Source organism: Lygodium microphyllum, chromosome 4, assembly GCF_053477565.2.
Source record: "Lygodium microphyllum isolate KBCC chromosome 4, Lygodium_microphyllum_v1.1.10, whole genome shotgun sequence".
Lineage (NCBI taxonomy): Eukaryota > Viridiplantae > Streptophyta > Polypodiopsida > Schizaeales > Lygodiaceae > Lygodium > Lygodium microphyllum.
Window position 1 is genome coordinate 64,484,951 of NC_141138.1, and position 24,295 is coordinate 64,509,245.

General features: G+C 36.3%; 1 pseudogene; it reads right to left on the reverse strand.

The window, feature by feature from the left end:
• Window positions 1-351: 351 nt before the first annotated feature.
• On the reverse strand, window positions 352-1,368 carry LOC148037111 (plant UBX domain-containing protein 7-like; annotated as a pseudogene).
• Between the last annotated feature and the right edge of the window lie 22,927 nt (window positions 1,369-24,295).

A 24,295-nucleotide genomic window follows, 5' to 3' on the forward strand; every position in this document is an offset into this window, starting at 1 on the left:
TAGGCAATTTATAGGTTCATAAAACTCTTGGATTTGATCACAAGAGTTTTGGGAAAGACAAAGGTGAATTCTCAATTTAAGAGAGAAGAGAGAAGGTGGAATTGAGGAAGGCGAGGAGCAATGAGCTCAAACTCAAAGCCACTTCAAGGAACTCAATGACTACCTCAAAAGTAGGTGAGAAGCTTAAAGCTCAATCTTCATAGCAACTCGAATGACGGAAACTTCGATGTAGGTGAGGGGCTTAAAGCTGGGATTATTAGCTTAAAGCTTTTAAGCTTTGAACAATTAAAGCTAGCTTTAATCGAATGCTTTTTGCCACCTTTACACGACTTCAACGGCCGCCAATCTACGTCAAACGGACTCCCCTATTAGGCTACCGTCATCATAAGCCATCGATTCTGCTTGTAAGCACTCATGTATGCTATCCTTCCTGTCATCACATCTACTTGCTTTCCTCTCGTAACTAAGTACTCCACCTCTGAGGCCTGGGATCGGTTGTGTGAGATGAATAGATCTCCGATCAGCAGCTTCCTTGACTTGGGAGTAGCAAAAGGACCACAACAACTAAACACGATCAGCAGGCATAAACCTCCTTTGATCTCTCTTACCATTTGGGAAACGAATGGCCATCCTACAGATCGTTGCATCTGCCTATCCATGTTCCTCTAGTAAAGGTGGATAATAACAACATTTGCGCTTGCTGTTATTCTCTTGTGAAGCTTCTTCTACATCTTTCAAAGGAGTCTCACTTCTCCCATCAGTAGATTGAGGTTGACTTAATTCTACTGACTACTCCCGTTTATCCTGTAAGGATGTAGTAAGGCCTATTGAAGTTCCTCCTCCTCCTCTACATGAGACTTTGGGTATACTTGATGACACATAATTTGATTCTCTAAGTCGCTTAGATGGATGAATATTCATGTGCTTTTGCTCCAAAGGTCCTTTGTCCTTGTATGACACAAGATCCTCCAAAAGGTGTTTAGCCTCTATCATGCCTTCCCATGATCGCATCCGCTGGCAAGTTATAGGATCCAAAATCATCACTGCCGGCATCTTTGATAATTTATAGTATGTGCACACTTTTCTTCCCTCCTCTGTATCATCATAAATAGTGTAGCTTGAAAAGTCATTAGTGGATTGCAAGTTTGTAGACGGCCATTTTGCTTGTTTCTCCGCCTCTATTATTGCCTGTTCAAAAGAGCCTTGAAACATAAGGGGAAATGGAGGCTTGTAAAGAGCAGCCATGCTATCTTTGTTTCCATCCATAGCACTTGCACCATTTGCCTCAGTACGAGCATGAATGTTTGCTTCATCTTGAAAATTTCGGAAAGCATCCACTGAAGAAGGCTGGTTGGAAGTTTGTGCCATGTGATGTGTTTGTTATTGAAACACATGAAGCAACTGCATAATTTTAGTTTTGACTACTTAGTCCCATGTCATGACCAGCATAGAGTTTGGAAGCCTCCGTACTTTCTCAATATGCCCTTTTAGCTTTTGTAGGTTGCTAAATGTTGAAGCAATATCACATATGAAGAGACATATCATCTGCACTGGCAACATCCGAATTACAAGTCACATGGGGAAAGTCCAAAGCGAAGGATCAACATTATGACCTTTTCCTTTAGTCTTTGGGTCTTCAAAATAGAAACCTTCATATGGACCTGTTTTTTCCATGCATTGTGTGCTAACAAGAATATACTTTGGAAGAGAATTTCATGCCCAATCATTCATGTGATTTGCAAATTAAAACCATGTAATGCAATCATTCAAATGATGCTTCCATACAAAAATTTATGAATGCATTGAAGAAATTGTGCCTAGCCTAACTACATGTGCTCGTGCATCATGCAAAATGCAAACAAAAAGACACACAATGAAAATTAAATTCCTAATGACGCTGACTAATCTGTTCAAATTCTTGGCCAAAAAACTCTGCCCTCAAGTTCACAATGGTGGATGCGCAGCGTCACGACAGCATGTCGAAGCTCTTGAAGGAATAAGGATGTATCCAATGTCCCACTACATTGAGCTCGTGTAGCACATGAATACCTTTAGAAAATTTTTCTACAATATAGATGTTCTCATCAATATCAAGATCTTCTAGGCTTTTAGGACTTTCTTTGGCTTGACATTCTCAAACCAAAAGGGATTCTTCATAGGCTAGTAACTCCTCTTTGATATAAATATCTTGAAACTTTAGAACATCAAGACCTCTGATCTTCTCTTCATTAACCTCCATTGGCTTAGTATGCAAAGTAACAATTGGACATCCAAAATTGACCCTGATCTGATCATGTGTAGGGAGCCATTCTGATATTCTCAAAATGGCTCCATGCATGTTGTAGGGTTGAACTTATAACTACTCAATCATTCAAGTCAAGAACAACATTGAAGATTGGAAAGCATGAGAATATTCATTTTAAAGTACTTAGGGAATAAAGGTTCCATGAAAAGTTTAAAAATCTTAGAGTAGATCATCAAAAACTATGTAAGGAGCCATTTTGACACTCTCAAAATGGCTCCATTAATGTGGTAGGGTCCAATTACAAAATCATTGAAGATAAGTGCAACATTCAAGCTTGGAAGTCATGAGAATATTGTTTTTAAAGTACTTGAGGAATAAAATGTATCATGAGAATAGAAAAGCAACAATCTTTGTATTAAAAATCATAAGAATCAATTAGAGGATACATTGATAGTCATTGATAGTGCGCCACTATTGATGGACCACCACATCTACTAAGTTAGAAACCTCATACTGTGTCATTGCATGACATAGAACATTATATTCTTGAGGAAAATATACTATAAGTGCTAGAAAACCCAAACATCAGGGAGCTTTAGATCCTCCCATAGCAACCTACCTCAAATTTTCATCTAGTGTTTTTTATTCAAGTGCAAGTTAAGCTTAAGCATGCAACAGTATACCTAACACAATCTTGCATCATGGCATCACCTATATAGGACCCATGCTAAATGTGAGCCTTTTGCAACTTCTTCATATGATTTACATGTTTCCTACATTGATCAGAAGATTGCAAACTACTATGTGCCTCATCAATGTGATGAGAGTTACAAAGGAGTTTACACACTATTCCATATCTTAGAAGCCTCCTCATCAAGAGTTCCCTAATTGCCATCAAATAGGATGACACTAGGATTATGTTTCAATTGAATTTTCTTTGTCAAACCATCTATTTGTCAGTGTCTCTTTGCATTCTTGATCTCAAAATATCTCTCAAGTCACTTGAAGCATTGAGTTGTCGAGGAGCATTAAACAAAGAGAATCATTAAGACCTGCAAATATCTACACTAAGCATACCCTTAAAAAAATGTAAGTTACCTAAAAGTAAATTTCTCAAAAAATATCATGTCTCAAATTTGAATGAATGGCATAGATGATGTGGACCTTATGTGTGATGTGTAAAGATCCTTTCTACTAGGGGACAAGGGAAGTTGCTTCAAAACTATTGTGAGCCAAACTAGATTGGAATGTGTAAGTTGTGCATGTTGGTGTCCATGGGCAAGGATTGGCTATTTTGGGGGAATAGGGAGGATGCATCCCACTCTATGGTAAGAATAGAGAGATTCCACTACATCCTAGGTCTTCAATGCAAATGGCATGCATCTACTTTGGCTAGCTCTAATGATAGTAACTATTGTACCCTTTAGGTCTTCTACATCTACCACAAGCACCATCATTGTCCCATTGTTGGCTAGCTATACATGCTAATCTAGATGTGTATTCATTGATTTACATGTCTCTCAATGCTAGCCTCTTGAAAACATGTGAAGATACATAGCTATGCATACATGGCTCTTCATCATATACATTGAAAACTTTCAAACAACCAAAATCTAACCAGCTAAATTTGATAGAAAAGTGTCCATATTATATGTCATGTGAATCTTGGTCAATTTAGCTACTATTGTTATATCATCATGATGTGGTCCCCATAATATGATAGATCCCTCCATCATCATGTGCTCCTCATGATAAACCCACTTATTTGACAAGTCTTCCATGATAAACCTTTCTTGATAAATTATGATAAGCCTTTCATTGAGAAATATGCCAAAACCTTAGATGGGTTAACTTTTCTTAATCTATATGAAGTGGGCCAATCATCCTTGAGATTACTTGAAGTGATGCCAATCCACTCCTCCTTTTTGGAGTCCATACTTGTCAACAATCACTTGTGCAAAGTAGAAACCTAGGCATTATCATCCATTACACAAATCAATATATATTCTTATATTTACTTATGCCAACTATGAGAAAATAATGCTTGGTTCTAAGGAGCTTTACATGCTTGATGTGTCCTAAATGTATTAATCTGCTAATGTGATCATTGTTTTCCTATTAATGAGTAGATTTTTTCTTAGAAAATCCATCAATTGTGTCATGTTTATGTCTTTATTATTATGATCATGATGATGAGAAAGATCATAACATACAAACATACTCTTCCCTCAACAAAAAATCCATCTAGCTAATTCATGATGAGATGCAAATGCAAGATTTTTCCAACTTTTTCATATGATTTACATGGTTTCTACTTGTATAATAGAACCAAGGAAAGTTTTAAAGACCCAAACCCTACAATACACATGGAGCCATTCTAACACTCCATGCACACTATGTTAAGAGTAAAAAAATCAGTACATTGAAGTCATTGGGGAGAAAAGCACCTCTTTGACATGCTTGACCCTCTCTAGCATAAATTGATAGCACTCAAGAGATATTATACTTGTAATTTGACTCAAGTTTGTGTGTTATAGATCATGTAACATGTGAACATGACGTCAAAGTCAAAATGTCACCCGAAAAACATGGGATGCTTGCCATGTAGCAAAATTTTTGGGTGTGAGCTTTACATTCATGCACATGTGGCAACACTAAGTGATGACATATGGAAAATGGAATTAGAAATTTGGTGGGGGCCCTTGTACCTCCCCTTCTTGGGAGGTCACCCATTCTAGTATTCTTCACACCCATGTACACTTAACTAGAAGTTTCCCATAAGTGGGCTAGCCATCTAGCCCCAAACCTTAAGGTGATGGATATACTCTATCCAATTATGGAAATCTTCCTCCATTTGATCTAGGATTCAAACTTAGTCTCAACACATTATCATTGCATCGATTGTGAGCTAGTTTTCTCCAGTAAGTGTGGATTACATTTTCAACATCCCCCCTCAAGCCATACCTTAGTTTAGGGTTCTAGTGCCACCCAAGCTCAATAACTTGGGCTCAAATACTAAGTTAGAAATTGGATGGGGGCCCCTTGTACCTCCCCTTCTCGAGAGGTCACCCATGATTCAAGTATTGTTCATGCTGATGCATGCTTAAGTGAAAGTTTCCCATAATTGGGATAGCTATCTAGCCCCTAAAATGTTAGATATTCTCAATGCCCACCCTCATAAGGTTCCACCAATGATCCATGGTGCTCTAAGTTATAAGGCCCCCATTTGAGGAGGAGCCATGTGTGAGCATAGACATTGGGTGGGTCTTGACTTATATGTCAAATGAGGTCTATGTGATTGGATGGCAAAGGTGGCCTTTGTGGATCTAGCTTTTGCATTAGATAGGGTAGTTATGCTAGTAGCAACTCGAGGTACAATGCATTGTGTTGCAAAGTATGGGAGTTATCAAGGGTCCTTATTTTGGGATCTTGGGATTGCAGAAGTGACCCCTAACTAGGGGGCCTTAAAGGGGCTAGTAGCTTTCCTACGGGGATTTGGGGACAATGCCTTTGACCAAATGGTAAGGGAAATATTCCCTTGAATATTCCTTGATCTAGTAGGGAAGGTTCACAATTGATCGGACATACCAACCAAACTACCTTATTGGGCTATAAAAGGAAGACCCCTCTAAAGCAATCACCAATCTATCTTTCACCTAGTTACAATTCTTGCAGCTATTCTTAAACTCTTTGCCTATCATTTGTCTAGATCATCATTTAAGCTTCACAATGGAAGCACACAAGTGGACAATATCAATTTGCTTAAAATTAAAGTAGTACCTATTCTTCTCATAGATTTTGCATTATTAAGTTGTGCACATGTGAGATACACATGTAAAATGCAAGTTAGTTAAGTGATAGTGGAACTTGAGTAACCCTGATGATCAATGGGTGGCATATCAAATGGTACATGATGTCAAAACTTGGCTTATAACATTTAATTAGACATTAGTGTTAGTGGTGATACTAGAGAATGAGCATTAATTAATTAACTAATGCCAATTCTGGGATAATGGGTACTCAAGATTACTTGGGTGATAAATTGGCCTAGCAAATTCAATGGTTGCTCAATCATATCATTTTTAAAAGCCATAAATAATTATTCAATTAATTTTTAAAATTGATATTCTAAGAACTAACTTAATAAAGTTGGATAACACTCAAAATTATTCTGGAAGGCTACCACTTGGTAAAAACTACCCATGCAAGTGGTAAAAAATATTTAGGTTAGAGAGAGAGAGAGAGAGAGAGAGAGAGAGAGAGAGAGAGAGAGAGAGAGAGAGAGAGAGAGAGAGAGAGAGAGAGAGAGAGAGAGAGAGAGAGAAGGCTACCATTACTATTGTAACAATTGACATGCCATTTCGAGCTAGTAGAAGATTCTTCATAAATTGTTGACATGCCTAGAAGAGACTATAGCAATAGGTAATAGTAGTTTGAGGGCTATTTTAACCAAGCAACATCATATTCGGGATATTCCATTAGTGGAGATAGCTTTCATGGTTATTTAGGTAGGCCAACGATTGATTTCTTTCATTTTCTTGCAATGGAAGTTTGAATTTTCTCTCTCTCTAGCATTCTTTCTCATCTGCCAACCTATTCTCATCATTCATTAGTAATTTCTAGTAAAACCAACCATGGAGGTGGAGATTTTTACTAACCTCTATTGTAAACCCTAATTTACAGTAAAAATTAGGGTTAGACAACCACTTCAAGAAGCATTCTTAAAAATGGAGACCTAGAAACTTAAATTTTAATGATCGAAATTGGGGTACTTTTAGGAGATTGAAGTGGCCATTCATCCAACAAACATTTGGGGCTAAATTTGTCACCTAAGGAGTACAATTGAATTCATATCTCCTCGAATAAACTAAGGGAAAATTTAGTTTGAAGGCTTGTTTGTTCATTTATAACAAAAAGAGGCAATTGGAAAGTAAAGGAAATTCATGGAATCTCATTGTATTTCATCCAAGTTGCAATTCAGGAGAAAGAAAATACCAAAAGGGGTGCCACTTTTAGGGCCAACAATCTTTTCATTGTCCAAGATTAAGTAGTTACATTTTGAGTTTATGTGAATTTTATGCTTGCAAGTTATTTACTACCCTATCCAAGGAGGGAGCTTGGTTTTAGAGTCTCCCTAACTTATATACATTGATGATAACCTTTTGAAAGAGGACGAGAGGAAACTTGTCATACCCCTTGTTAGACCATTTGAGTAGGACGACACAGAGGTAGGGGATTTATAGCCAAAGGCCCCCTAGCACCTGAGCATCCTCCTATGAACAAATGTTTCCACAGAGAGACCTCTCACAACGGGTTCGGTCCATATTCCCGATGTGGCTATCAAAAACCCCCTTGGATAGGGTTGGCAACTAGCTAGGGGTGCTCAACACGCCTTTCCTAGGTGTTTCCACCTGAATCCAATTTGAAAGATTTTCTTCTTATCAATTACTTTGTTAGATGATTCCTTTTCCAAATAGGTGTTCCTAAGTACAAACACAAGCAGAAGTGCACAATATGTACTAGACAATTCTTTGTTATCTCTACCAAAGGCAATTCCGATTTGATGCGATAGCATCTAGTCTCGGCTTTATCCCCGTTATCGTCCGAGATCTCTAGAGATAACCTAATTTAATTTCATCATTCTTTTGAATGAAGGAGAATCCTTGCAATGTTGATTGCAATTTGGGACATTGGCTTCCCTACAACGAAACCCTACATATTCATTTGAACTAGGGTTTGTCACGTAATTCATAAAGCTACTTAAGGATTGTGAATTCTTTTCAGCTTCAAGCAAGATGGGCCTTGAGAAGAATCCTTCCAATGTCTAACACTTTATGGTTTGAAATTCTCTCAACTTCCTAGGAACCCTACGTATTTATCACAAGTTCAATCTATGTTTTGTGAAATGTAATAGGATTTCCTATTATTTCAACCAAGCAAACAGATGCGAATGCATAAAATCTATTTGGTTTAATTGCAGTTTAATGTGTATTCTTGAAACTTTTCATATATATATATATATATATATTAGCATGAAATTTCTATGCAATTTATGTGTAATTTAACGACTGCTAAGTGTAAATTTAATTGATCACCTAAGATGAATGCGATGAACAAAAGTTTCCTAGTACGCTCATGATTTTGAAACATTCTCAATTAAGTTTCGATAATTAATGTAAACATTATTTTCTCCCGATTTCTTTTCCCTAATACAATAGGGTACGCTTGATTCATAAGAGATGCGTTTCCCATAGTTGTGGTGGAAGTTTTAGTATTTGGAGAGATCTTTCACTTAGGGGCCATTGTCCGCAAGTGGATTTGAGGGATAAAAAAGAAGAAATGAATTTGAGATGGGAGAGTGTAAGAGAAGATGGCTTAGTTGAAGATCGAGATAGGGGGAATTGAGTTAACTCTCTCTCTCTCAGCTTCTCGAGGTAACTCCTCTGTCTCTCTCTCTCAAGCTCCTTCTTGTAATCTCTTGGAGGGGTATCCTTCTACCCCCTCTCTCTACCTCTCTCTTAGCCTCTCAGGATAACTCCTTGTGCTTTCTTAACAGCTCCCCATGCCTCATATTTATAGTTAAATAAGAGAAGAAGGGTTGTGGCTGAGAAGAAGAGCTCTCTATGGAGGGGATCTTGGAAAAATCGGCAATTTGATGCTCAAATCTCAATTCTAATAGTTCTTTTGGCTCTGAAAGGGAAAGGGGGGGGGGGGGGAGGCACAAAACCCCATGATACTTAGTTAGAAATCTTCTAGATCACTCCTTCTTCTTCTCCTTGTTCGAAGCGTTGTTTATTGCCTGTAAATTGTGATCACGACATGCATGAATTCGCCAATTCTTCCTTTTTTGTATTAAATCTCCAAAACAAGCTGAAAAAACCACTTACTTTTTTTATGTGACATCATGTTCTAGAAATATCCATAGCTTTTTAAGATATTTACAGTAATTAATATCTAAAATATACTTGTTTTTACCCAAAAATCTAATATTTTTGGACCATCCATACTATACACATTAACACTAGTGATTAATATGGCTCATAACTCTAGTTCATGTTGTAACTACCATCAAGGGTGGCTATAGTCATTGTTAATCCAACAAAAATGTCAAATTACAACTCTAAAAATTTTTATATTTTGAATTAAATAAAAATGGTTAGTTATTAATGTTAGTTAGTTTTTACTTTAGTTAGTCTTTAGTTAGTAGCCTTACTAACTTATTAATTGACTAACTAACTTTCAAACTAACCAACTAATTTTTAATTGTGTGGAAGTATTACACCCCTCAATTTATATTCACATGAAATTATATTGATCTCAAGGGAGTACCACAGTATATACTCACCTACACTATATTGATGGATCCAAAAGTCAAACCTACTAAGTAGAGACTATATCCATTGAATCCTAGATATACACATCTTCTATGAGAAGAATTAAAAAAGCTTCTCAAGATAGGGTTTATTTTAAAAATAGAGCATACAAAGCGGGTATTACCATTGTTGTTGTTCTCAAGGGGAAAATAAAAAGACCCAAGTATGTATGAATTACAAAAAAGTAAATGCATCTACCAAAAGAGGGACGGCCACCCATTTTTAATTGTATGATAGGCAAGGATACTTACAACTTTCTCAATAGCTTCTTACAACATATTCATTTGCAAGTTCATCTCGATGACATCACAATCCTACAGTTGCATCTAAATGGGGAGTGTTCGTGCATATCATCACGCCCTTTAAGTCAACAAATGTACCTACAACTTTCCAATTCCTAATGTATACAATCTTCAACGGCATGCTTCACAAGTAACTTGAAGTACTTTTTAGATGACTTCTACCTCGACTCTTCATGGGATGAATACTTGGAGAAGCTTTGAGAGTTCTTTGAATGGTGCAAGCAATATGAAATCTCACTAAATCCACTAAAATCTAGTTCTTGATAAAAAAAATAGGATCATTCTAGATCATATCATGTCTAAGAATGGAATTGCAATTGAGAAATCAAAGATTCACGTTAACTTGGAGTTGCCACCACAACAAAAAAACCAGAGGAATAAAATGCTTCCATTATGGGAAATTTCAGGCCTTGAAAACACCCTCTAAGGAAGTCTAACCAAAATATTCCCTTAAGAAATGGGGCACTATAAAATTTTTTGCAAATGAACTCCAAACTTGGGCATTTGCATTTTTAGAACTACCCTTTATAAGATTTCCAATGACATATAGCATGATGGGGTTTCAAAATTCAATGAGTAGATTTCATAAAGATTTTTTGCTCCTAAAAGATTTTTTAAGGAAAATATTTCCTAGGGAAGAGAGAATCTTTGATGTGACTTCATTGTCTACTTTCAAACCTTGGCATCTCATATCTCATTGGAAATATCTTGAAGAGTAGGTTTTAAAAATGCAATCTCTAATGAGTTTGGACTTTATTTACAAAATTTTTCCCATATCTCCATTTTTTAAAGGGAATATTTTGATCAAACTCCCTTAGAGGGAATTTTCAAGACCTCAAAGTTCCCCTAATGCTAGGACACAATGATTACTATAAATGTTGTAAGCTTAAATATCTAGCTATTGCAAGATCATTATACAAGCTCTTGGTGAACTAGGAGTGGACCAATGAATGCCATCAAGCTTACTAAGCATGAAGAAAGGATCTATTTAGCACACACATTTATGAGCTTCTAACTAGAAAATTAAACTCCAAGTTGAGGTGGACTCTTCTTTAAGGGAGATAACACCCAATAAGCCACCAAAAGGAAAAGTTTTACTAGGATCATGATATAGGTTAGATCCTTAAGGTGTACAACTTTAGCCTGGCAACACAAGCACCAATAATACTATCTTCTTTACTAAAACATTATGTTTGGTACACAAAGCTCAATTTAGTTCATACACATTAGTGAACTTGAAAAAATATATAAGCTCTCTAGGCTTTCTACAAAGCATTCATGTCCCTTTCTTCCTCATATTGTACTAATACAACTCATTTATCTTTTTATTTTTTCCTTAGATTAAGTTTCCTTACTCCTAAGTCTTGTCCAATACATTATTATCCTATGGGCAAAAAAAGATACAACATAAACCTTTCCTTTAGGCTAAGACAACCCTTTAGAAGTCTTTGAACTTGAGATAATGTTGGCAAATTAATCTCTCAAAGACCCTTGTGAAAGAGTAACCAAACTCTCCAAGTTGATTTTATTTCTCAACTCTCTTAATTAGTACAATTATACCTTATATTCAAATTGTCAAGAATTGCATGATGGGAGGACTTGCTTCAAATGTTGTGCCAAACACACACAATACATGCAAGAGGAAGCTCACTCAAGAATCCAAGAAGAGACATGGAGGCCAAAACCTTTTCTCAATGGTACAATGTATACAAAGTGTAAATAATATACAACATAAATAAAAGTGACCTACTAAGTCAAACAATGTATAACTGACTATACTAATTGATTTGGTGCTATAACTATGCCAACTCTAGATAGGTGTAGCAAACTAAATATAATAAGTGATAAGTTAGTGGCCATGTGAGGATCATAATGACCACCAATGTGCTAAGTGTAGACTTGTGGACCCACCTAGCCAGGTGGTTCATCATCAATGTCCGCACGTGTTGATCTTGCCATCTCAACACTCCCCCCCCTCAAGCTCAACTATATCTTTGTAACTTCAAGCAAGCTTCCAAACTTTCAAAGCTTCTCTATACCCCATGCCTTTGTGAAAATGCCAACTATTTGATCTTGTGTGCTGACATACACCAAGTCAATATCTCCTACAAGTACCTTCTCTCTCACAAAGTGATAGTGCACCTCAATGTGTTTTGTCCTAGCATGGAACATTGGGTTTCTAGCTAGTTGTATGTTGCTCATGTTGTATTATTGAATGACAACTAGACCATCTCCCTGCACATCCAAATCACCCTTTAACTTTTGTAGCCACATCACCTCATATGCACCCATAACATTACCTCTATACTCAGCCTCTATACTACTTGACAAGAAACTATAGATTGCTTTTTGTTGTTGTATGTACCTATTGCACTACCAAGGGAAAACATGGATATCTTGGTAGATCTTTTGGCTGACATACATCCCAATCTGCATCCATGTATCCAAACACCTATACATCCTTACTTGCCTCATAAAAAATTCCATAATGTAAAGTGGACTTCACATACCTCAATATGTGTCTAACTACATCTAAATGATACTTTCTAGGTATTTGCATAAATTGACTAACAATGTCAATAGCATAGCTCAAGTTTGGCCTTGTGATAGTCATGTAAAGTAGAGTTACTACTATCCTCTTGAACATAGTAGAGTCTTCTATCTCATCCCCAACATCAACACTCAGCTTTAAATTTTGCTCCAATGGTACAAAAAGAGGCTTACATGCTATTATACCATACTTGGATAACATATCCAAATCAACATACCTTTGGGATAACCATATACCATCATCACATTTAATCACTTCAGTACCAAGAAAGTACCTCAATTCACCTAAATCCTTCATCTCAAACTTCTTCTTTAAAAAATCCTTAACTTCGACAATCCCAAAGGCACTATCACTTGTAATAATCAAGTCATCCACATAGCTGACTATGATGACCAAGTTTGCATCTCCCTTTTTCACATAAAGTGAGTGTTCAACACATTAGAAAAACATAAAAGCCAATGTTGATAATATACTCTTCAATCTTATCACATCATGCTCTAGGTGCTTGCTTCAGCCCATAGAGCACTTTCTTTAACCTACACACATATGTCGAATACTCTAAATCATCATAACCTGATGGCTACTCTGTATATACCTCTTCTTGGAATTCACCATACAAGAAGGCATTCTTGACATCCATTTGCTACAAATTATAACCTTTGATTGCTGCCAAAGCAATCAATATCTAACAATTGTCATTCTACATTGGGTTGAATGTCTCTTCATAATCTATGCCATATGTTTGAGCATAGCCTTTTGCAACCAACCTAGTCTTATACCTACTAATTTAACTATCTGCATTATGCTTGATTTTGTAAATCCACTTAGAACCAATAGCTTTCTTGCCTTTAGGCAACATACCAAATCCCAAGTCTTATTGGCTTCTAATGCAGCCATCTCCTCATCCATTTTTCTGCATCCCAATGAGCATAACCAATAGCATCCTCAAAACAAATGGGCTCAACATCCTCAACTACCTATACCATACAAGCATAATGGTGGGCTTTGAAACCTTTAAAACCAAATCTTATAATAGGGTGTCTGATCCTACTAGACCTCATACCATTGGATCAGTTAATGAAGTCTTGACATCACCATGTGCTCTCTATACACCTAATGTCTTGACTAAAGAAATACCAACCATCCAACACTTTTTAATTTCCTTTATCTTTATCTGCAACACTTATAGATCCATTTGAAGATGTGCGTCTACTCCTTAGTCTCCCAAACCAAGGGCTAACTGTAAATGTAGTAACATATAATATTTCTAGTCTATTAAGGCTCTATGATTATTTCTTTTCTTTTTGCATTTAATTAACATGATTATCGTCATCATCTAATGCATCATCACTAGATGCATAGCAACTTATCATCTTATTAAAAATAATATCCATGTTCACTCCGAACTTACTTGTGATAGAGTTATAATAATGATACCCTTTCTACTCTAAAGAGTATCCAATAGAAATACAAACTTCAGCCTTTGGATCAAGCTTCTTTTACAACTCATTTGGCACATGAGCATATGTAATACAACCATATAGTTTCAAGTGTAACACATTAGGCTTCTTACTTGTAAAGCATTCTTCGAGGGTCATTCCATGAATTGCAGTTGTGAGAGTTTTATTGATAGTATAGAAATTAGTATGAATAGCTTCAGACCAAGAATGTTTTGGTATATTTCTTTTCAGCCACCAATACCTATGCAACTTCTGCAATATGCCTATTTTTTCTTTCTATAATCCCATTTTTCTATGGGGTATACATGCAAGTAAAGTGTCTCTTTATCCCATAAAATCTCAAAAAAGTAGTAAACTCATTAGAGAGGTACTCCCCCTCTCAATCTGATCTCAAGCACTTAAATTTCAAGCCTATTTTTGTTTCAACAACAACCTTGAAAGTTTTGAAGTGCTCAAATACATCACTCTTTTTCTTCATGAAATATATCCATAGCTTCCTTGAACAATCATCAATAAATGTGACAAAGTATTTGCTACCATCAAGAGATACGTTTTGTGTAGGCCCCCAAACATTTGTATGTGCAATATCAAGTATATTTTTTCTCACATCTTTTTCATGTGAAAAAGGTTGTCTTGACTGCTTACCAAACTAACATGATTCACATACTTTGTGAAATTCTGTAACTCTAAAAGCAAGCAACCCTATAACTAATCCTTTAGACTACATTAATTTTAGCATTTGCATATTTGCATGTCCAATTTTTGCCACCCTCATGATCAAATGCCCAAGACCCATGGACCACTTATTGCTTCAAGCATTTTAAGCCGAGAGCCATGGCTATCTCTCACATAGCCATGCACACTCTGTCATACACAAGTGTAATGAGCTTACCTTTGAATCAGATTGAGCTGCTTTCTCCCACAAATCCATATGTAGCTCCATGATCCAAGATGTGCTTTCAAGCAAGCTCCATAGCACACACGAGAAAAGAGAAGAGAAGAAGGGAAAGATAAAGAGAGAAGAAGAAGAGCTTCTCCATACTCCCTTATTCACACACACACACAACACACTCTCTCCCTCTCTCACACACTCTCTCTTACTCTCTCATACACAAGAATGAAGCATGAAGCAAGAAACAAGAAGAGAGCAAGTTTAGCCGCACACCAAGGATGAGCTTATTCATTCATTTCTTGACTTTTATACATGCCCTTTTCCCTCCTTGGGTAGCCACCCCTTTTTTGGTTTAGCCTTTGTCCATTCCTCTACTCTCTTTCCTCCTTCTTTATATTAGCATTGGTCTTAGCTGGCATCTCTCATTCTTTATAACTTATACGAGAGAGAGCATGATGCCCTTTTACAAAATGAATTATAATGCGTCTAATGCTCTTCTTGTTAAAATATTAAGATGTGCTTCTTATTGTGTGCTTCCTTCTACATTTTAGAATTTTTTATATGCTTATTGTCTTCAAAATTTTTTGAGTGTGCCTTTTTCCTCCATCTTCCTCTTGCATTGAGTCAATCTTCCACTTCCAATTTTTTGAATTTCTCCATCTTGGTCTTCCAAGGGTTAATATTACCCCCTCCAAGCTGAGTGCCATTCCCATGGTACTTGATGGTATGTGTTGAAAATATTGAGGGTCTATGTGGAAAGGTTCGTGGTGCCTTTGGAGAGGTAGGGTGATGTTGGGGACATTCTGTGAAGTGGGTGTCAAAGGTTGCCGATTTTGGAGTTAGATGGTTGATTGAAGAGAGCTTTTGTAGTTGTTGGTTTGCCATGCCATGTACGATGTACTTGAAAAGAAGAAGAGGGCACTTCCTAGGGGATCATGTCTACTTTACTATACAGTGTACTATGCAAGTGATGGTGGAACTAGGAGATTGGTCGAGAACCTTAGGCAAAAGCCTAAGGTGTTATCCCACACTTGAGGACCTAGTTTGTGTAAGGGAAGGTACTGTGAGTGACTTAGAGAAACAAGTCTATCAAAATTTCCTACCCTTGATGTATCCTAAGTTGTGAAGTGGGGGAGGGCTAGGGTGCCCCCCCTAGGTATAGTGATTATGATGCACACACACAGAGTACAAATGGACGGATTTCATATTTCTACTGCTTTTCTTTTTCACATCTTTCACATCTTTTCTTTTGTTTTTTCTTTATCTCTTCTTTTTAATTTTATTTTCCTTTTATTTTTCTTTTCTTTTCTCTTTTTTTTTCCCTTTTCTTCTTCTTTTGATTACAAAAAGGGAGTTTCATTAAGTGGCATCCTATTCATGAGTAGGGGCCAAGTCGTGTGGAGGCTTAAGTGATTTTCTTAAGAAGACCCTAATTTACATGTAACCCTTTAGGTTAACTCTTACATCAAGGGGTGTAGATGACAAAAACATATGGTTGCAACAAGTGAACCTACTGTCACTCATATCCTCTAATAGGATCATACAACATGCTAGCAAGAGAGTGGCTCTTGTCATGAGATGAACCATTGCACATCTATCTATTATTGCATTAATATCAAAAAATAGGTGCAATAACCGCTCTTCCTTTGCAGTAGACTTTTTCTTAAGTGGTATTTGTAAAAGGTGGAGATAGTTACAAGTGGTAATGAAAGCAGGATTTGGACATGAGAATATTTCTCTAAGGAAGCTTGCTATTGATGGACAGAGGTCCCCTTCACTAAAAGTCATGCATTCTGCAGGAGAGGAGACATTCATATTGTAGATAAGAAGAAAGTCATACTTGCTATATGCCTCCTGGTTGAAGTCAACTCCAATCCTTCATGGGTAGGACATGTAGGTAGGATCATCCCTCTCATGTGGTAGGGTGTGATAGAAAGCTATCTGGGCCTCTAAATTAGAGTCCTAGATGTTTTTATGCCAATTAGGTTGAGCCTTATACCCTTCCACTCTTCGAGGCACCACCACTGCCTTGTCTTCCCAATAATACGCATGCTCATGTTGCCATCTCATGGGATGTCTCATTCTTTCCTCCAACCATCTCCTCCCTAGCCTTTTGATAGCTTCATTACATCCTCCACCACCCTTGGAGAGATAGTACCTTGTTTAGCATTCAAGGGAAGGTGAAGGCAAACTCAACATTAGGGCAAAAAATGTTTCAAAAATGGCACTCGTAAGAAAATGATTAACTTACTAATTACTTGAGGTTTTAAAAGAATGAACCCTCCAAATTTGGCCATTCAGATGTGATTAATGAGAGAATATATTATTCATTTAATAGGTCAGTCATTAAATGCCTAAGGATGTTAACTCATGTTAGGGGTCGCTTTTCGGCCATTATTCTTTCTTTTTGAATGGTTAAATATTCTACTATCACATTTCCCACCAAAAGCAAGCTTCTTTTTTTGTCTACATTCATTTGAACCATCATTCTCTTCTCTTCACTTTGTTTCTTAGTTCTTAAAGCATATTTTTCTCTGTCTTAAAATTTCTCACTAAAATCACGTTCGATTCTTACTACCAGCAGTCTGCATTGGTCTCCCTTCGTCTCCTTTCACACAATCTTGAGAAGGTGATCAACAATCAAAAGAGTCTCTACATAGAGGAACAAAACCACTTACTTTTGCTTATTTAACTATAGAGATATGGCCCTTCATGGACCTGAAATGAGATAATCTCGTTAGTTTTCAGTAGACTCAACTAGGTTGGGACATCCAAGTTGCATCTTTACTTCGACCCCTGAGATATCCATTCTGTAAGATTTTGTTTCAACCAAATCCAAGCTTTTTCTTCAATCTCTTCGATTTGATTCATAAGAAAATGGGTAAAAGAGTCCAATGGTGTTGATACAAATTGATAGGGATAGATATATTAAGCATGAACCTCAAGCTAATAGAATAGAAAGTGAAAAATTTCACCTTGATCTTGGCACTTGAAAATAGAATATCTTCATTATACAATGTTGTAATATCAACTTTTTAGCAAGCACTAATGGATAAGACAAGTATAATATATTATAATGATAAGAAATGATGTACTTTGATTTTTGAGAGACAAAAATATTTACCTAGTAATAGATTAACTTAATAGCACTATCGGGTTTCATTACCCTCGATTGAGATTCTTATTAGCACTATCAGATTTCAATACCTAAATGGTGGCTTGATGTCATGGGATGATACCACTCATGTTATCATATCCTGGTAAATCTCTTAAGAACTCTTCCCTCCTTGATTTGAAGGAAGAAATAGAAAGGACTTGACTCTATTTCTTTCTCTCAGAACTCTGATTCTAATGCAAACTGATTTTATAATTGAAAGCATCACTATATTATTGATGCCTTATCCTTGTATATCTTTCTTCAAATGTAATATATCTCAATCTCACAAAAAAAAAGACCATCAAAATAATCTTTGTGATTATAGAACTCTTTTACCCTATAGCATTCATGATCTTATTTATTTTTAAAAAATATTTTAAAGAGTATTATATGATGTTATACAGAGTTCTCTACATGAAATAACATGAACTTTTGGCAAGTCAATGGAGTTAGATAAATAAATTATTAGTGGAGTTATTTATATAATAATATAAACTATTGATAAATCAATAGAGTTGAATAAATAAGTCATTAGTAGTCAAATTCTTATATGAAACCAATGATAATAGATATAATTATTCAATATCTCTTTAATCTTTTTTCTATAGCTCAAAAGGATAGAATATACTATTTAGTCAAGATAAACTATATTCCATAACTCTTCAAGACAATACTCTCTCTAAAATAAAAATATTTTAGTGAATTGAGAGAATGATTAGCAAATAAATTATTAAAAATATATATTATCTCAAAAATATATAACTATTCAATATCTCTTATATATTTTTAAAGCTCTTAAAGAAGATAGAATTTTTATAGCAAATATATACTAATTTAATATCTATTAGAAAATATAGTCTATTTTAGATCCAAATTATGTAATGATAGGTAGAAAGAAATGCAAAGGAATAGCCCAAAAATTTTTTAACTTGAGGATAATGGTCACATGTGACTCTTTGATAATATTATGATCTTTACTTTTAATAAGACCTTACAGTATCAAAAAAATTCCATAAAAACATTAGACTCTTAAAAAAATTGAAAATTTTTAAAGAATTTTTTGAGCTCATTTGTTATTTTAAAACTATTTTTAAGAAAAAATAAGAAGAGAATCTCCCTCATATGTTGTAAGGGATAAGGAAAGCTAAGTGTGAATGGTCTTGAGGGGAAGGGGAAACCCTAACCCCAAAAAATCACAAAAAAAAGGCCATCATGATATGGTGCGACCATATTATGATGGCCTATTTTTTGGTGGCCTTGAGGGGAAGGAGAAACCCTAACCCCAAAAAATCATTTAAAAATCGCAAAAACTAGGCCATCATGATATGGTACAAATAGGGGGGTTAGGTCATTATGAACCCCCCCCCCCCATTCACACCATATCATGATGGCCTTTTTTTGTGATTTCTTTGTGCTTTTTTTAGGTTAGGGTTTCCCCTTTCCCTCAAGACCATTCACACTCAACTCCTCTTATCCTCTATAACATTAGGAAGATTCACATGCATACACTCTCAACACCCCCCTTCTGCTCCCCCTCAATGCCAAGTGGCATTGGATTACAAAGCATGACATGGTGCTCCCCCTTAATCCACAATGAGATGCCTTTATAAATCAAGCTACAATAAAATGCAATATATATTCAAAAAGATAGTCTCTTTTGGATCCAAATTATGTCATGATAGGTATAAAAAAAAGCAAAAGAATAGCCCAAAATTTTAAGCTTTAGGATAATGGTCACATGTGACTCTCTGATAATTGTATGATCTTTATTTTTATTAAGACCTTACACCTATCAAAAAATTTCCAAAAACTTTTCATAAATGTATTAGGCTCTGAAAAAAAGTAGAAAAATTTTAAGAAAATTTGGAGCTCATTTACTATTTTAAAACTACTTTTTTAGAGAAAATGCCTAAAAATGACAAAAGTACCAAAAAAACCCAAAATAGCATATCATGATATGGCATGAATAGGGGGTTTTGGTGATGACCAAACCCCCTCTATGACCAAACCCCCCCTATTTACGCCATATCATGATATGCTATTTTTGGGTGATTTTTTGTGATTCTTTTGGTCATTTTTAGGCCCTTTTTTGCTTAAAATTTAGTTTTAAAATATCATGGGGGAGGTGGAAAGAGAAGAAGTGATGGAGGAAACCCTGGAACCATCACCAATCTAGGAGGAGCATCGCCTCCTTACTCTAATGAGCCCTCCAGTTTCATTCTCAGTAGAAGAGCAGGGGGAGGAAGAACTCAACAAGGATCAGCATGACAAAATAGAACAAGTTGCTACTGAGAAAGAGGATAACCAACCCACTCAACAATAGCAAGGAACCTCAAGTGAAAGGACAATAAATGTACATCAAGTCCCAATGTTGTCAAGTCAAGAAGGAAGATCACATTGAAGATCCCCATCAAGAGAACCCGATACACGATAGAAAAAAATAGCGAATTACAGAGGGTAAAAGAAGGGTCTAGGAGACTTGAAGAAGAGCACTAGAAGAAACAAGAGAAAGAGGAAGAATGACTAATACACAAGAGGAGGAGGAACGTATAGCATTGGCTATTAGGAGATTAGTGGAGTAACCCTCCCGATCTCAAGAAATAGAAATGATGAGCCACATGCAGGAGGATGTGCCAGGCATGAGTGCTATGGTAGAAGAAGCAAGACAAAGACAAATGGGGTAGAAGGCAAGGGAAAGGCCCCTCTACATGCAATCCTACATATCATGGTCACCTTGACAATCACCCCAACACAAGGGACCACCAAAGGGATAGTCAATGAAAGCAATGCCATGGCTTGGGTGCAATATTTAGTGAGTAAAGTGCAAGAACTTGCGCCTACATCAAGCGAAGAAGCCCCCCTTGCAAGAACTAAAAGGCTAGGAGCTAATGTTGAATTGCACCAAGGGTCAAAGATACCCCACTCGAAAGTATCAACCACTTCGATGCCCTCAACCATGCGTGACACATAAGAATATGATAAGTTGGTAAAAGTACTTCAAAGCCAACTTGATAAGATGAATGAAGAGAAAAATGTCACAGTTTGCAAAGCTCGAAGAAGAAAAGAATGCCTTTGCAATTATAGAAAAAATGAGGTTGATGACCATCATAAATAAGAAAATGATTGCATTAAAAAAGGCCCTAGAAGCAAGGAAAGGCGGGGAAAACCATATGGCTCTAGAAGAGATGTGTGTCTTCAAGTCTAGGAAAAATAGATGTCTAGAGCTAGAAAATGAGGAGTTGAAGAAGCAAAAAGAGGAGGCAAGAAAAGTGCTACATGCAGCAAACACACAAAAAGATGAAGAGGCCATGAGGAAGTTGGTAGAGCTGCATAACCAACTTTAAGCAGCTCTCAACAAAAAGGAAATCCTAAAGGAGCAAGTAGAGCACTGAAACCAAAAAAAGAACAAATGCATATATTATGGTGAGAGCAAGGGAGTAGGTAATCACCACTCTAGCCCAGTGCTAAAATCAAGAGTTGGAGCAGATAAAAGAGAAACTAGGAGAATGGGTAGCTAGGAATGAGGATAGAATCAAAGACTTAGCTTATCAATTAGCCCATTTAGAGAGTGAATGCCTCATAGTAGAGAGCAAAGCTATAGCTATAGAGATGAGGATCTTAGAGCAAGAAAAATCCTTTCTAAATATAGTGCTAGATTTAAAATGGACAAGAGAAGAAGAGATTCTTGAGGAAGTCAAGAGGAAGTTAGAACTGGCAAGGAGAGCACTTCAATATGGCGTCCATGCCAAGGCACCCAAAATTAGCACAGACTTAAAAGTGAAGGAGCAAAGAACCCATCTAGTCACAACTAGATTAAGTATGAAAGAACTAGAATTACTAGGGTTTGGGGAGTCAAAGCAGCAAGCACAGCCTCTTCCATTAGAGCAGACAGAGCCAATCCATGAATAAGGGCCAAATTTTGAGCATGACTCGGTGGAGGAAGACCAACTACATGAACCAAGTTTGCCCCTACAAACCACAAGCACAACCAAAAGAGTAAGGGAAGAAAGCCATACCACCCAAAAGAATGGTGGAGATGAGGCACAGACAGAGAGAGAAGATCAAACTAGCATGCAAAAAATTCCAAGCCAAGCTGCTCCAAGTTCCACATGTGGGCATCTCTCAAGAGAGAAGTACGACCCTATAAATTGGGGCTAGAAACTTGTAGTGTGGGAGTAGTGGGAAAATCACAGCCACCCTTCATTAGGGCCAAAAATGCTTCAAAAAATACACTTTTGTTAGTCACAAGATTAAGAAAAGGGCCAAAGAGAGTTTTCCATGTGTGCAAGAATATGGTATTCTTGTCTCCTCTTTTTTGGAGATAGTAGAGTCCACTTCGTGATTCTCTCCTCCTTTTTAGCCAAAATGTCCAAAGTCTGACACGTTTTGGTAGTCTCGAAGTCCTTATTTTCTTATAAAATTTGAAAAATGGTATAATAAAGATGATGTGAAGTTAATGATGATTTTTTTGAAAGTCGAGAACTTTTTGACACCCAATATATTTTCATTAGTCTTCTTAATATTCTTTTTCTGTTCATTCACATTTCTCAGTGAGCTTCTTTCTCTGCTTTTTAGTTCATTCATCTTTCTCGATGAGCCTCTTCCTCGGCAAATTTAATTTAAGTATAGCATCCAAAAGGCACCCTTCTCGTTTAGTAAACTCTTGCACTGTTTATAGCCACAAAGCTGACAAAAATTGGGAGCCAAAGATCTTTAGCGTAAAGGATTAGGTTGCCATGATGCACTCTTGCAAAGGACTCTCACAAGGTGAAATGAAGAAAATGAGAGGATATGAAACATCATTGGAAGGAATGTATTATTTCTGTCAAAATTATGCATGAAGGGTGGTTTATCAAACTGCAACATGTTTACATGGTCAAGGATATGCACTTGCCTCCAAACGAGCTTGTTTCATAGAAAACACATTGTAAGACTTGAGTTAATAATGTATGTATTTTGTTTTCATTCAAGAAAGTACTAATAATAAATTCTTGGTTATAGATATATTTCTATCAACAAGTACTAATTGGCAACCTATGGAAAGCTCAAGTGGAACCTTCCATGCAATTCATAAGGTGTTTGCAGACATTATCTATGCTGATCAAAGTGTGGATACTTTTACTGAAGGAAGGTTTTTAATATATTATGCATGTTTTGCGGCTTTGTGGAGGGGAGTTGGAATCAACTAGTGTGATTGCACTATCCAAAATAAACTCAATACATTGCTCCCTTATCCACCACATAAATGAGTTAGGGTAATCTTAGCACTACGAGAAAAAATGTAACAAGTTGGTAAACTGAAAAAGGGTCCCTAAAAAAACCAACAATATGAAAGAGACTTACATTCACCCCATATATCTTGGGTATCTTTGAATCTATTCTCCTACAGACATTTAAAATCACTCTCTTTTCATAAGTATATGTATGTCTTTGTAATGGTACTTCTTGTTAGAGAGAATTATATGGTTTTTTAGGATCAACAATATCCTCATATGTGGTATCCAAGAAGGTAGTCACGAGCTTGCCAGCACTGCAAATGGAAACATGTAACTAAAATAGACAATCAAATAAAATAAACAATTAACCAAAAAGCAAGCAGTATTCCATTCAACCCACATTCTAGCTTGGCCATGGATACCACTTAGAGAGTTCATGAGGATAATTTCTCTGGTGAGTGTATCCGATGTAATGAAAAAAAAAATGGTAGTTTCTGATGGAATCAAAAGATTTGAAAGACATTACTATGTTTGAACTAAATCTCGAAAACAATTCCATTGATAACAGTGGATCAACAATACATATAGTTTTAGAGATTTATTGGCTAAGAGGTGCAATCAATGCCCTACAGCTAATAGCAAAAATAAAGGCTTGTTATTTGCAATCAACAACACAATCATTCTATATACTAAAATTTTTTAGAGTAAAAATGCCTTACCTTATGCAACAATAAACTACAGAATCTAACAATTAAATATAATTTTTAACAACTAGCATGGACTTGTTTCAAGAGATATGCTAAGATAGTCCTCTTCCTCAAAAGTGCAAGAAACATTGATGACCATTTATCCATACACCTCACCCATTCTCTTATAATTAACATAGCCAAGCACATCAATTTTTCTCTTGAAAACGTCATCCTTGTTTTCTATGACCTCTTGTGTTTTTTCTTCCTGGAAAAACTCTTGTTGGGATGTAGTCCTTGTTGGGTATAGATGTATCACATCCCTCGATCTTTGGACCTTTTGCTTTTCTAAAAAATTTTGCGGGAATGTTAAGAATAGCAAAGACTTTTTTATTAATAGTGAGCAAGGGCCT